The sequence below is a fragment of the Triticum aestivum genome, chromosome 7A, assembly GCF_018294505.1.
Source record: "Triticum aestivum cultivar Chinese Spring chromosome 7A, IWGSC CS RefSeq v2.1, whole genome shotgun sequence".
NCBI lineage: Eukaryota > Viridiplantae > Streptophyta > Magnoliopsida > Poales > Poaceae > Triticum > Triticum aestivum.
This window is the reverse complement of record NC_057812.1, coordinates 51,869,024-51,884,677: the sequence shown is the minus strand read 5'-3', so window position 1 is coordinate 51,884,677 and position 15,654 is coordinate 51,869,024.

Here is a 15,654-nt window from a genome sequence, read left to right as displayed (position 1 = left end):
CAAGGGAAGGGTCCGGAGATGTATCGGATAAAACCGGAGCACCGGGGGGTTACCGAAACCCCCCGGGGGGTTAATGGGCCTTATGGGCCTAATGTGGAGAAGAGGAAGGGGCTGCCAGGGCAGGCCGCGCGCCCCCTCTCCCCCTAGTCCGAATTGGACAAGGAGGAAGGGGCGGCGCCCCCCCTTTCCTATTCTCCCTCCACCTCTCCTAGTTGGACAAGGAACGGGAGGGGAGTCCTACTCCCGGTAGGAGTAGGACTCCTCCTGCGCGCCTCCATAGGGCCGGCCGCACCCCCCCCCTTGGATCCTTTATATACGGGGGCAGGGGGGCACCTCTAGACACACAAGTTGATCTTCATGATCGTTCCTTAGCTGTGTGCGGTGCCCCCTTCCACGATATTACACCTCGGTCATATTGTAGCGGTGGTTAGGCGAAGCCCTGCAACGGTTGAACATCAAGATCGTCACCACGCTGTCGTGCTGACGGAACTCCTCCCCGAAGCTTTGCTGGATCGGAGCCCGGGGAGCGTCATCGAGCTGAACGTGTGCCAAGAACTCAGAGGTGCCGGAGTAACGGTGCTTGGATCGGTTGGACCGGGAAGACGTACGACTACTTCCTCTACGTTGTGTCAACGCTTTTGTTGTTGATCTACAAGGGTACGTAGATCACACTCTCCCCTCTCGTTGCTATGCATCACCATGATCTTGCGTGTGCGTAGGAATTTTTTTGAAATTACTACGAAACCCAACAGTGGCATCCAAGCCTAGGTTTTAAGGTTTGATGTTATATGCACAAGTAGAACACAAGTGAGTTGTGGGCGATATAAGTCATACTGCCTACCAGCATGTCATACTTTGGTTCGGCGGTATTGTTGGATGAAGCGGCCCGGACCGACATTACGCGTACGCTTACGCGAGACCGGTTCTCCCGACGTGCTTTGCACAAAGGTGGCTTGCGGGTGACTGTTTCTCCAACTTTAGTTGAACCAAGTGTGGCTACGCCCGGTCCTTGCGAAGGTTAAAACGGCATCAACTTGACAAACTATCGTTGTGGTTTTGATGCGTAGGTGAGATTGGTTCTTGCTTAAGCCCGTAGCAGCCACGTAAAACTTGCAACAACAAAGTAGAGGTCGTCTAACTTGTTTTTGCAGGGCATGTTGTGATGTGATATGGTCAAGACATGATGCTAAATATTATTGTATGAGATGATCATGTTTTGTAACCGAGTTATCGGCAACTGGCAGGAGCCATATGGTTGTCGCTTTATTGTATGCAATGCAATCGCGATGTAATGCTTTACTTTATCACTAAGCGGTAGCGATAATCGTGGAAGCATAAGATTGGCGAGACGACAACGATGCTACGATGGGGATCAAGGTGTCGCGCCGGTGACGATGGTGATCATGACGGTGCTTCGGAGATGGAGATCACAAGCACAAGATGATGATGGCCATATCATATCACTTATATTGATTGCATGTGATGTTTATCTTTTATGCATCTTATCTTGCTTTGATTGACGGTAGCATTATAAGATGATCTTTCACTAAATTATCAAGAAGTGTTCTCCCTGAGTATGCACCGTTGCGAAAGTTCTTCGTGCTTCGACACCACGTGATGATCGGGTGTGATAGGCTCTACATTCAAATACAACGGGTGGAAAACAGTTGCACACGCAGAATACTCAGGTTATACTTGACGAGCCAAGCATATACAGATATGGCCTCGGAACACGGAGACCGAAAGGTCGAGCGTGAATCATATAGTAGATATGATCAACATAGTGATGTTCACCAATGAAACTACTCCATCTCACGTGATGATCGGACATGGTTTAGTTGATTTGGATCACGTGATCACTTAGAGGATTAGAGGGATGTCTATCTAAGTGGGAGTTCTTAAGTAATATGATTAAATTGAACTTAAATTTATCATGAACTTAGTCCTGGTAGTATTTTGCAAATTATGTTGTAGATCAATAGCCCGCGTTGTTGCTTCCCTGTGTTTATTTTGATATGTTCCTAGAGAAAATTGTGTTGAAAAATGTTAGTAGCAATGATGCGGATTGGATCCGTGATCTGAGGTTTATCCTCATTGCTGCACAGAAGAATTATGTGCTTGATGCACCGCTAGGTGACAGACCTATTGCAGGAGCAGATGCAGACGTTATGAACGTTTGGCTAGCTAAATATGATGACTACTTGATAGTTTAGTGCATCATGCTTAATGGCTTAGAATCGGGACTTCAAAGACATTTTGAACGTCATGGACCATATGAGATGTTCCAGGAGTTGAAGTTGATATTTCAAGCAAATACCCGAGTTGAGAGATATGAAGTCTCCAACAAGTTCTATAGCCAAAAGATGGAGGAGAATCGCTCAACTAGTGAGCATGTACTCAGATTGTCTAGGTACTACAATCGCTTGAATCAAGTGAGAGTTAATCTTCCAGATAAGATAGTGATTGACAGAATTCTCTAGTCACCATCACCAAGTTAGTAGAACTTCATGATGAACTATGATATGCAAGGGATAATGGAAACGATTCCCAAGCTCTTCGTAATGCGGAAATTGACGAAGGTAGAAATCGAGAAAAACATCAAGTGTTGATGGTAGACAAGACCACTAGTTTCAAGAAAAGGGCAGAGGGAAGAAGGGGAACTTCAAGAAGAACAGCAAGCAAGTTGCTGCTCAAGTGAAGAAGCCCAAGTCTGGTCCTAAGCCTGAGACTAAGTGCTTCTACTGCAAAGGGACTGGTCACTAGAAGCGGAACTACCCCAAGTGATTGGCGGATAAGAAGGATGGCAAAGTGAACATAAGTATATTTGATATACATGTTATTGATGTGTACTTTAACTAGTGTTTATAGCAACCCCTCAGTATTTGATACTAGCTCAGTTGCTAAGTAACTCGAAACGGGAGTTGCAGAGTGAACAGAGACTAGTTAAAGGGTGAAGTGACGATGTGTGTTGGAAGTGGTTCCAAGATTGATATGATCATCATCGCGCACTCCCTATACTTTCGGGATTAGTGTTGAACCTAAATAAGTGTTATTTGGTGTTTGCGTTGAGCATGAATATGATTTGATCATGTTTATTGTAATACGGTTATTCATTTAAGTAAAAGAATAAATTGTTGTTCTGTTTACATGAATAAAACCTCATATGGTTACACACCCAATGAAAATGGTTCATTGGATCTCGATCGTAGTGATACACATATTCATAATATTGAAACCAAAAGATGCAAAGTTAATAATGATAGTGCAACTTATTTGTGGCACTGCCATTTAGGTCATATTGGTGTAAAGCGCATGAAGAAACTCCATGCTGATGGGCTTTTGGAATCACTTGATTATGAATCAGTTGATGCTTACGAACCATGCCTCATGGGCAAGATGACTAAGACTCCATTCTTCGGAACAATGGAGCGAGCAACAGATTTGTTGTAAATCATACATACTGATGTATGTGGTCCGATGAATATTGAGGCTCACGACAGGTATCATTATTTTCTGTTCTTCACAGATAATTTGAGCAGATATGAGTACATCTACTTGATAAAACATAAGTCTGAAACATTTGAAAAGTTCAAAGAATTTCAGAGTGAAGTGGAAAATCATCGTAACAAGAAAATAAAGTTTCTGCGATCTGATCATAGAGAAGAGTATTTGAGTTACAAATTTGGTCTTCAGTTAAAACAATGTGAAATAGTTTCACTACTCACGCCACCTGGAACACCACAGTGTAATGGTGTGTCCGAATGTCGTAATCGTACTTTATTTGATATGGTGCGGTCTATGATGTCTCTTACAGATTTGCCGCTATCGTTTTGGGGTTATGCATTAGAGACAGCTACATTCACATTAAATAGGGCACCATCTAAATCCGTTTGAGATGACACCGTATGAACTATGGTTTAGCAAGAAACCTAAGCTGTCGTTTCTTAAAGTTTGAGGTTGCAATGCTTATGTGAAAAAGTTTCAATTTGATAAGCTCAAACCTAAATCGGAGAAGTGCGTCTTCATAGGATATCCAAAGGAAACTATTGGATACACCTTCTATCACAGATCCGAAGGCAAGACTTTTGTTGCTAAAATTCGGAAACTTTCTAGAGAAGGAGTTTCTCTCGAAAGAAGTGAGTGGGAGGAAAGTAGAAAACTTGATAAGGTAATTGTACCTTCTCCCTTATTGGAAAGTAGTTCATCACAGAATTCTGTTCTTGTGACTACTACACCAATTAGTGAGGAAGCTAATGATAATGATCATGTAACTTCAGATCAAGTTACTACCGAATCTCGTAGGTTAACCAGAGTGAGATCCGCACCAGAGTGGTACGGTAATCCTCTTCTGGAAGTCATGTTACTAGACCATGACGAACTTGCGAACTATGAGGAAGCGATGATGAGCCCAGATTCCGCGAAATGGTTTGAGACCATGAAATCTGAGATATGATCCATGTATGAGAAAAAAGTATGGACTTTAATGGATTTGCCCGTTGATCGGCAAGCAATTGAGAATAAATGGATCTTCAAGAGGAAGACGGACGCTGATAGTAGTGTTACTATCTACAAAGCTAGAATTGTCGCAAAAGGTTTTCGACAAGTTCAAGGTGTTGACTACGATGAGAGTTTCTCACTCGTATATATGCTTGAGTCTGTCCAAATCATGTTAGTAATTGCCGCATTTTATGAAATATGGCAAATGGATAAACAAAACTGCATTCCTTAATCGATTTATTAAAGAAGAGTTGTATATGATGCAACCAGAAGGTTTTGTCAATCCGAAAGGTGCTAACAAAATGTGCAAGCTCCAGCAATCCATCTGTGGACTGGTGCAGGCATCTTGGAGTTGGAATATACACTTTGATGAGTTGATCAAAGCATATAGTTTTATACAAACTTGCGATGAAGCCTGTATGTACAAGAAAGTGAGTGGGAGCACTACAACATTTCTGATAAGTATATGTGAATGACATATTGTTGATCAGAAATAATGTAGAATTATTCTGTAAAGCATAAAGGAGTGTTTGAAAGGAGTTTTTTTTCAAAGAAAGACTTCGGTGAAGCTGCTTACATATTGAGTATCAAGATCTATAGAGATAGATCAAGACGCTTGATAAGTTTTTCCAATGAGTACACACCTTGATAAGATTTTGAAGTAGTTCAAAATGGAGCAGTCAAAGAAAGAGTTCTTGCCTGTATTACAAGGTGTGAAGTTGAGTAAGACTCAAAGCCCGACCACGGCAGAAGATAGAAAGAGAATGAAAGTCATTCCCTATGCCTTGGCCATAGGTTCTATAAAGTATGTCATGCTGTGTACCAAATCTATTGTATACCCTGCACTGATTTGGCAAGGGAGTACAATAGTGATCTAGGAGTAGATCACTGGACAGTGGTCAGAATTGTCCTTAGTGAAATAAGGATTTGTTTCTCGATTATGGAGGTGAAAAAAGGTTCGCCGTAAAGGGTTACGTCGATGCAAGTTTTGACACTGATCTAGATGACTCTAAGTGTCGATCTAGATACATATTGAAAGTGGGAGCAATTAGCTAGAGTAGCTCCGTGCAGAGCATTGTAGACATAGAAAATTGCAAAATACATAACGGATCTGAATGTGAAAGACCCGTTGACTAAGATTCTCTCACAAGCAAAACATGATGACACCTTAGTACTCTTTGGGTGTTAATCACATAGCGATGTGAACTAGATTACTGAATCTAGTAAACCCTTTGGGTGTTGGTCACATGGCGATGTGAACTATGGGTGTTAATCACATGATGATGTGAACTATCGATGTTAATCACATGGTGATGTGATCTAGATTATTGACTCTAGTGCAAGTGGGAGACTGAAGGAAATATGCCCTAGAGGCAATAATAAAGTTATTATTTATTTCCTTATATCATGATAAATATTTATTATTCATGCTAGAATTGTATTAACCAGAAACATAATACATGTGTGAATACATAGACAAACAGAGTGTCACTAGTATGCCTCTACTTGACTAGCTCGTTAATCAAAGATGGTTATGTTTCGTAACCATGGACAAAGAATTGTTATTTTATTGACGGGATCACATCATTAGTTGAATGATCTGATTGACATGACCCATTCCATTAGCTTAGCACCCGATCGTTTAGTATGTGGCTATTGCTTTCTTCATGACTTATACATGTTCCTATGACTATGAGATTATGCAACTCCCGTTTGCCGGAGGAACACTTTGTGTGCTACCAAACGTCACAACGTAACTGGGTGATTATAAAGGAGCACTACAGGTGTCTCCAAAGGTAGATGTTGGGTTGGCGTATTTCGAGAATAGGATTTGTCACTCTGATTGTCGGAGAGGTATCTCTGGGCCCTCTCGGTAATGCACAACACATAAGCCTTGCAAGCATTGTAACTAATGAGTTAGTTGCGAGATAATGTATTACAGAACGAGTAAAGAGACTTGCCGGTAACGAGATTGAACTAGGTATTGGATACCGACGATCGAATCTTGGGCAAGTAACATAATGATGACAAAGGGAACAACGTATGTTGTTATGCGGTCTGACCGATAAAGATCTTCGTAGAATATGTAGGAGCCAATATGGGCATCCAGGTCCCGCTATTGGTTATTGACCGGAGATATGTCTCAGTCATGTCTACATTGTTCTCGAACCGTAGGGTCCGCACGCTTAACGTTACGATGACAGTTATTATGAGTTTATGCATTTTGATGTACCGAAGTTAGTTCGGAGTTTCGGATGTGATCACGAACATGACGAGGAGTCTCGAAATGGTCGAGACATAAAGATTGATATATTGGACGACTATATTCGGACACCTGAAGGGTTCCGGAGATGTATCGGATAAAACCGGTGCACCGGGGGGTTATCGGAACCCCCCGGGGGGTTAATGGGCCTTATGGGCCTAATGTGGAGAAGAGGAAGGGGCTGCCAGGGCAGGTTGCGCGCCCCCTCTCCCCTAGTCCGAATTGGACAAGGAGGAAGGGGCGGCGCCCCCCCTTTCCTATTCTCCCTCCACCTCTCCTAGTTGGACAAGGAACGGGAGGGGAGTCCTACTCCCGGTAGGAGTAGGACTCCTCCTGCGCGCCTCCATAGGGCCGGCCGCACCCCCCTTGGATCCTTTATATACGGGGGCAGGGGGCACCTCTAGACACACAAGTTGATCTTCGTGATCGTTCCTTAGCCGTGTGCGGTGCCCCCTTCCACGATATTACACCTCGGTCATATTGTAGCGGTGCTTAGGCGAAGCCCTGCAACGGTTGAACATCAAGATCGTCACCACGCCATCATGCTGACGGAACTCCTCCCCGAAGCTTTGCTGGATCAGAGCCCGGGGAGCGTCATCGAGCTGAACGTGTGCCAAGAACTCGGAGGTGCCGGAGTAACGGTGCTTGGATCGGTTGGACCGAGAAGACGTACGACTACTTCCTCTACGTTGTGTCAACGCTTTCGCTGTTGATCTACAAGGGTACGTAGATCACACTCTCCCCTCTTGTTGCTATGCATCAGCATGATCTTGCGTGTGCGTAGGAATTTTTTTGAAATTACTACGAAACCCAACAAATGCATGCGTCACCTTGCTGCAAATTTCATGAAGAAATTCAAAGGAAAGGTGTATACTGACAATTTATGGCCAGCATCTTTGACATGCAGTGTGAAGAAGCACAACTACCACTTGAGGCAGTTATACATGATCCCAAAGTGAAAGAATACTTGGAAACACACCACTCCAAGTTATGGGCCAGAAGCCAATTCAGTGAAGTGAGCAAAGTTGACTATGTGCACAATAATCTAGCAGAGTCTTTCAACTCAACGATCTGGAAACTAAAGGGTCATTATGTGGTGGATTTGCTTGACAGGATAAGGATAGAATACATGCAGAAATTTCATTATCATGCAGGAATAGCCGAGGCAAAATTCATGGGCCACATTATCATCCCTGCCGTGATGAATGAACTGAAACAGAAGACAACAGGCTTGGAAATGAACATGACTCTTTGCTCGGGTACCACAGCAGAGATATCATATTTGGATAAAGAGAAGAGGGAATGGAGATATCCAGTGGATTTAGAAGCTAGAACTAGCAGTTGTAGGCAATGGTAGATAACTGGGTTGCCATGCATTCATGCCTTGTTTTTCATCACTTCTCTCCCAGGTCCAGCAGGGAACATACAGCAGTATGTGCATGATTACTACTCTGTTGCAAGGTTCAAAGCCACATATGCTTATGCCTTGCCTGCTATGGAGGGAAAACAACAATGGGACATGGTGGACCCTGGATTCAAGCTTTGCGCTCCAATTCTGAAGAGAGCAGCAGGTAGACCAAGGAAGAGTCGAATCAGACCTCGCAGCGAAGGAGCTGGACTTGGAGCGAGGAAGCATAAGTGCACAAGGTGTGGTGGGTCTGGTCATTTTGGTAAGTATTGTGATAACACAGTAGATCCAGCGTTCGGAGAGAGTTTCGATGAAGGCTTCGATGAAAATGTTGGTCAGCAGCCGGTTGCCTCAACAGATGATGAAAATGATGGTCAACAACCGGTTGCATCAGATGAGGATTTTGACGAGGTTCCAAATGATGATGGTCAACAACCGCATGATTTTGATGATGATCCAAAATATCCTCCAAATAATGATTCAAGTGAGGCTCCAAATGGTGATCCAAGTGAGGCTCTAAATGGTGATCATGGTGATCCAAGTGAGGCTCCAAATGATGATCCAAGTGAGGCTCCAAATGGTGACCAACCTTCTGTTGTTGTGAGTTCTTCTAGGTATGTAAATCTTGCAAGAGTCAAATACTACTGTACATCTATCACTTGACATGATCTCATTACCGTTTATGTTTTGCACAGCCCTATGGTAGGTTTGAAGAAGACGCGCAACATACCGACAACCAAGAGAAGAAGAGAAGAAACAATGAGCACAAGGTGCACGAGGAGCAAAGTGATGGCAAGAAGCTCAAGTAATAGACAGAAGCCCCAACGCTATCTATGAATAATTATGAAACATTATGAATAAGGGATGATGTTGTATTATGAAACATTTATCACTTGACATGTTGTATTTCTGTTGGATGATGTTGGACCTATGTTAGAAGTATGTTTGACATGATGTTTGAATGAGCACATGGTTTTTCCTTTTTTGATTTTTTTGAATTTTGTTTTGCTCATTTAAATTCTGGTCAAACCTAACTTTGATCAAGATTTAAACAAGTCTAAAACATCAAAATGAAAAACTAAGCCTGGATACTTCTTAGTCAATCCAAAATGAAGTTGTGGTGAGCTTTTTGAAATTTTCATGAAAAATGTGCTAAGAGGGGTCCAAAGGTAGGGTAAACGGCCTCATTTCTAAGCAAAAAAAATTTCGACCTTGTCTAAATCAGCCAAATAACATTCCTACACATATATTCTATATGTACAGACTATGTGCGCTGGGTTTTTCCATTTTTTGATTTTTTTAAATTTGTTTTGCTCATTTGAATTCTGGTCAAACTTAACTTTGACCAAGATTTAAACAAGTGTAAAACATCAAATTGAAAAACTAAGCCTGGATCCTTCTTAGTCACTCCAAAATGAAGCTGTGGTTAGTTTTTTGAAATTTTCATGTTCATTTCCCCAAAACACTTCTCTTCACTTCATACAAGAGAGTTTGAGATACTCGAGATATCATACAATACACATGAACTTATCATTTAAATGTATGTAAAGCTTGTTTATCAACTTAAATTGTTAGTATATGACATAAGAAGACTATGTGCGCAGGTTTTTTATTTTTCTGATTTTTATTTAATTTATTATGCTCATTTGAAATCTGGTCAAACATAGCTTTGACTGCTCCAAACCCCTCCCAAACCCCGCTAACCCTAGCGCTGAACAAGGACCGTTCATCTAACCCTAGCGGCGATCAAGGGCCGTCGATCTAACCCTTCTAGAAGGAATCTGCGGGGAGGAGGGGGGCGATCCGCGAGATGCAATCTGATTGGCTGGGAGACCCATTGTTTTTTTAACAAAGACCGGCCGTGCTGGATGGACCATTGGGCCGTCTCGTGCTCTGGGCCTGAGACCGCAGTAAATAGCCCGTCTCAGCCTTTCCAGGCCTTGCATGCATGGAGGCGGCGACGTGGGTTTGCATGCACGGGAGGCGGCGACGTGCATGCATGCGAGCGAGGCGAGCGAGGCGCGCTAGGTGAGCTAGGCTAGCGAGGCGAGCTAGGTGGTTCAGTGCAGTGGTTCAGGGTAGCGATTCACATGCAGCGCCCGGTCAAAGAGCTATGCAGTGATTCAGATGCACGCACGCATCCCATGCATCGTTTTGTGCAAAAATTTAAGTGTGCAAAACGTAACAGATACACACACGCGTCTGGATTCACACACGCACCATTCTCATCCTTTCTCTCTTCCTCTCCCACGCACAGGCCTATAAATGGGGTGCCTCTCTTCCTCTCCCACCCACAAGCCAGATCCGATCCTCTCCAACTTCAAACACCCAAGCGACCGAGCCCTCCCCAAGCGAGACCAAGTGAAGATGCAGTTCAACGGGCCGACCTTCAACCGTCCGCCTGTCGTGCCGGAACTGCGCTACCCACCGGGCGTGCTCGTGGAGAGGGAGCTCCGTGTGTGGGCTATTTCAAGGTGGAGGGGTTCCGTCGAACTCACCCGCGCCTTCCTCAGAGCCGGCTATGCCCACCTCCCACGGGGCTCGCCGAGGATGTTCACCCTCAACGAGGTTCGTGACCGCGGAGGCATCCTCCTACTGCTCACGGTCACCTTCACCAACCCGTTTGACGCGTGCGAGCTCCTCGGCCAAGTCTTTTGGTGCGGCTGCGAGGCCATCTTCTTCACCGTCTACAACATCTACACCAACTACGAACGCATCTTCCTCGCTCCAGGCCAGATGCACTCCCTTCCCTACGACGAGGAGGAGGAGGTGTGAAGATGAAGACGGTGTTCAAGGGGCGCGCGCGGCCAAGGTGGAAGAAGAAGGTCAAGATGAAGATGTTCAAGCCCGGAGTCAAGCTCGTCATGTTTCATTTTTTTGTTGCTTTTCTATGTCGTGTCATGTCGTGTCATGTTTCGTCATGTGTCTGTGAACTGTGAACTTATCTAAGTTATTGCAATGGTACGGTGTGTTCCATCTTATCTAAGTTATTAGGGTTTATTATGTGTGTTAAAAAATGTCCGTGCCCAAACATATCATTTCTTCCCTAAACAAGTCATGAAGTTCGAGAACTTGTGGTTTTCATTAATGAAAATCGGAGGGGGTGAGAAGCCCTCTGTTTCATTCAAACAAAAAGTCATGAACTAACATGCAAATTTATTCCCTTTAAATCCTAAACCAAGTGCCACTCTATCCCTAGACCAAGTGCCACTCTGACCAAAATCATGTGGTAGTGCAACATACATTTTCAACCTTCCAACCCTCCAAAATTTAAGTGCAAAACAATGGAAAAACACTCTCACGCGTGTCCAAACATTCACGGTCTCACTATTTTTTTTAAAAAAATTCAAAATCTCACTATGTATACCTTCCTTCCCTATCCATGTCAAAGTCTTGCCATCTGTCCTAGTGGTTACCAGCGTAGCCCTAAACACCACAAATCCACGCGGTCCTGGGTTCGAGTCCCCAGCCGCACCAATTCTTTGTGCATTTTCCATCCTTCATTTTTTAGAAAAATTATGTTTTTCTCAATGTAATGCCCTTAAAAATTGTTCATTTATTTTGGCACCTGGCGTAAACCTCTACCAGAGCTGAGGCACATTTTCCATGACATTTTGGTCTTTGATTTAAATCACGGTGTATTTGAATTGGATTAATTAACAGCTCCAAAAAATTTCCAACCTTAATTGTTTGGCTCCGGAATAATTCAATTAGCTTCCACAAAAAGTTCCAGCATTATGATTTACTGCCTAAATTAAATCAGAATAGAAAACAGAAAAATACGCAAGAGAACCCCCGAATGGGCCTAATTGGATGCAGTTGGCCCATTAGTCTAGCCTGCACTTGGCTCTACGCTCTGAATTTGGCCCAAGAGCAACCTTTTTTTGGACAGAAAGGCAGAGCAGAGAGCTGCATTTCATTGATCAAAAGTTTCTGAATTCCTAATTTCTTCTCTTTTTTCCAACATATTTAAATGTTGGTCACTTCTTCTCTTTTTGTTTCAACATTTAAACAACCTTTAAACAACTTTAACCAACATTTAAACTAGGTGGATTTCTCAAACAATTTCAAGATTACAAATTCCTCCATAATTCATGCCTTCCCATACATTTTCAACATTACAACCAGTGCGATTACCATACCTACAAATGCCCAAAAGTATTTGCAAATGGGTATTGGTAGTGCTTGATCTTCAAGCTTCCTAACCTTCTTCTTCAACATCCTAAGCTCAACAGCTAGCTCTTTGTCAGTGCGTGCTTCGCCCTCCATCCCTTCTTCCGGAGCTCGTGGTGCGGCCACTGCCGTTCGTGGCAGCATGCGCAACCATTCTTCATGCTCTTCTTGCAGTTCATTCATCAGAGTCTTGGCCAGAGCATCGACCCAAAGAAAGAAGCATGTCACCTGCATGAACACCAAACAAATCAACCCATTGCTCAAAGATCCCGACCACAAAAATGGTGCAATTGCCCCAATTCTTACCCCATTCTCGCTGCACACGTAGAACGGACGATTCTGGTTCCTCGGTGTCTGAAAAACCCTCCGATCAACGCCCGCCCGGCACCACGGACAGACGAAGACAGGCATGTCCACACGCGCCCGGCTCTGCATCCGCGAGGTGGCGCGGGAGCTTGAGGAAGACATGGAGCTCAGAGCCGAAGGGATCTCAACGCCGCCGCGCCCTCCACTTCTAGCTTCCCACCGCCGCGCCCTCCACATCTAGCTTCCCGCCGCCGTGCTCTCTCTCTCTCTCTCTCCGTGGTCACTGCCGTGCTCTCTGTCGCCGTGGTCACCGCCGCTGTCACCCGCTTATATAGCACACCCGCCCACGACTCTCTGCTCAACGGCTCTCTGTTGGGTCCCACAAGCCACGCGTGCAACGGTCTGAATAAAATTGGACGTTTCTGTCGCCTGGTCCCACCTGTAAGGGCCGAGTCAAAAGGTTGACCTAACGGAGACGGCAGAGTTCACGGAACGAGTCGGTGCGCACGGACTAGGGGTAAAACTGAGCACAATTCGCATCTGAGGGCAAAACTAAGCACATGGACACCACTGAGGGCAAAAGGATAATTAACCCTATCCGTTCAGTGGGGTGCTCCAACTTTTGATGCTGGCGAAGCTTTTGCAATGATGGCTGCATCCTCCATCATTTGTTAGTCTCCGTTGGAGGTTTAATTAAACTGAAGTAAATATGCTAGATTCTTTTGTCAAATAAAAACATGACTGTCTATTTTGCTTGTCAGGACCAAGATCTCTAGCTATCAATGAAATTTTCAGAGTAGTTTTTGTTGCCTTTGTGTAACCCTGATAGCAGCTTCTTGAAAGGTTCAGATGTGTGGCAAAGGATTTCAATTTTCCTGTTTACACAAAGGAAACTCAAGGAAGGTTCAGATTTCTCATGCTTGGTTCTGTGCTTTCAGGGTTACATAGACAAAAATGCCTCCTATTTACACAGAGGCAACTCGAGGAAGGTCCAGATTTCTCATGACTGCTTCTTCGGCATTTCATGCCTGTACCATCTTATTAGAAAATGTAGTTTGTTTTATAGCTGATGATGCTTGATGCTTTTATCGATTACTAAATGCTCAATTCTAGCTCATAAACTACATGGCAAAAGCTAATTCCGATGGGTCTGATGCAAATAATTTTCATCTTTGGACATGCCTTTAGTTGATTATTTAATCCTTTTATAAGAATCTATTTAGCTTTGTATTGTTGCAGTTTCATTATATATCCACTTACCAATGCATCTAAAGATTCAACAATGTAGAATCCAGCACCAGTCTTGGGACTACAAATTGTTTCTTCATTCCTCCGTGTTGCACTGTAGGTGATAAGGGGTCGAGGTCGTATGTTCGTCGTGTCATCAATACACATCACTTTCCTTTTCCTTTTCCCTTTTTCTGTTCTTGCATTTATTTCTTCTTTGCGCACCTCTCTGTCTACTGCTTTAATATGGTTCTGATTGGTGCCCTGCATATTCCAAGATATATGGATTTTGGTCGAGGCAGTCATCACATAAGTAAAATACTATCAACCTCTCAATTTCTGAATGGATTTGTTAAATTGCCTTTCTCTTGTTGGATCACGTACCTGATTTGTTTGTTGTCCTTGAAGCAAATACCATGACACGAGCTTGAAGAATTCAAAGATACAGAAGGTTGACAGAAAGAGGATACACTGATTTCAGCTGCGGACACTGAGCCGAGTCTCTCCCTAGCAGGTAACTCACCTTTCAACATATTCATTGCAGAAGCAGAAACAACGGGATACATGACCTGAATACTTGCATTCTGACATGTTTTTGCCCGTGCCTCAAATAGGAATGATGTCCATGCTGTTAACCTCTACAAGTTACCCACACTTCAGATAACCCAAGGTCTGGAACCCCAACAATTTTAGTACGTAGCAAATGTAACTTGTTCTCTAACAAAAATAATAATGAGAGGCATGTTACAGTTAGTTTTACCCTGAGAATTGATCATCATTCATGCAGATGTGTGCTTTGCAAATCGACTGACGTTTTTTGTCTTCTGTGAATAGATGTTGAATGCTAATATAAATCTGCTATATGTCTCAGCAAAAATGTGGACTTCATAATTTGTCTTTCATTGGTGCATAGTTCAATTTTGTCTTCCTAATTTATACAGTATCAGCTCACATGCCGATTTATCTCATAAATAAGTATTCACTCTTACAGCACCACCATGCATGTTTTCTACACTTCTGCAGCAGTCCATCTTTCAATTTTGATTTGCATAACCATGCATATATAGTGTATTGAAGCAGCAAATGGCATTTACCATGCTGCTAAAATAAGCATCAAAATTGAAGAGTGTATTGTACCAGTGGGAGAAGTTAATGTTCCACGGAATTGCTAATCCCGTCTCGGAGGTTTAATGTTTGTTATTGACCTAAGAGAAAATGGGTTCTGCATCTCTGATGTGATGTATTTCTAACAAACAGTGGCAAAATGCACGGGTAATTACTCTTATATAGTTTGATGCTTGAAAAGTTGTAGAGTCGGCGCCTCTCTTTGAAGTGTACATGATGTAATAAGAACAAAAAATAAAGAAGCATCTTGAGTACCATGCCCAGATACAATTTTTATGCCCACAGCTCTATTTTGTTCCATTAGAAAATACAATTATATCTTGTTACATTCAGGTAATGTTATATCATGCACGTGTGTTACATGTGTATCTCTCTACTTTGTGCTCCAGATTTGTTTCCCTACAATATGGCAGATTAATGTATATTCTTCTGAAGTCATAGTACATTCATGGTATGTATATATGTTTGTATGCTGCCAAACTGAGTCCGGTAGGCAGTGGCTGATTTTTTCATTTGCTATCTTTATATTTTTCAAAGCAATTTGATCTCTTATCTTGCACCTGTGATGAACCTACAATCTAGAGCACAAGGAAACTATAGATAATTTGTTCTATTGCCTATATGAACTTGATATATATACATGTATTGTTGGTGG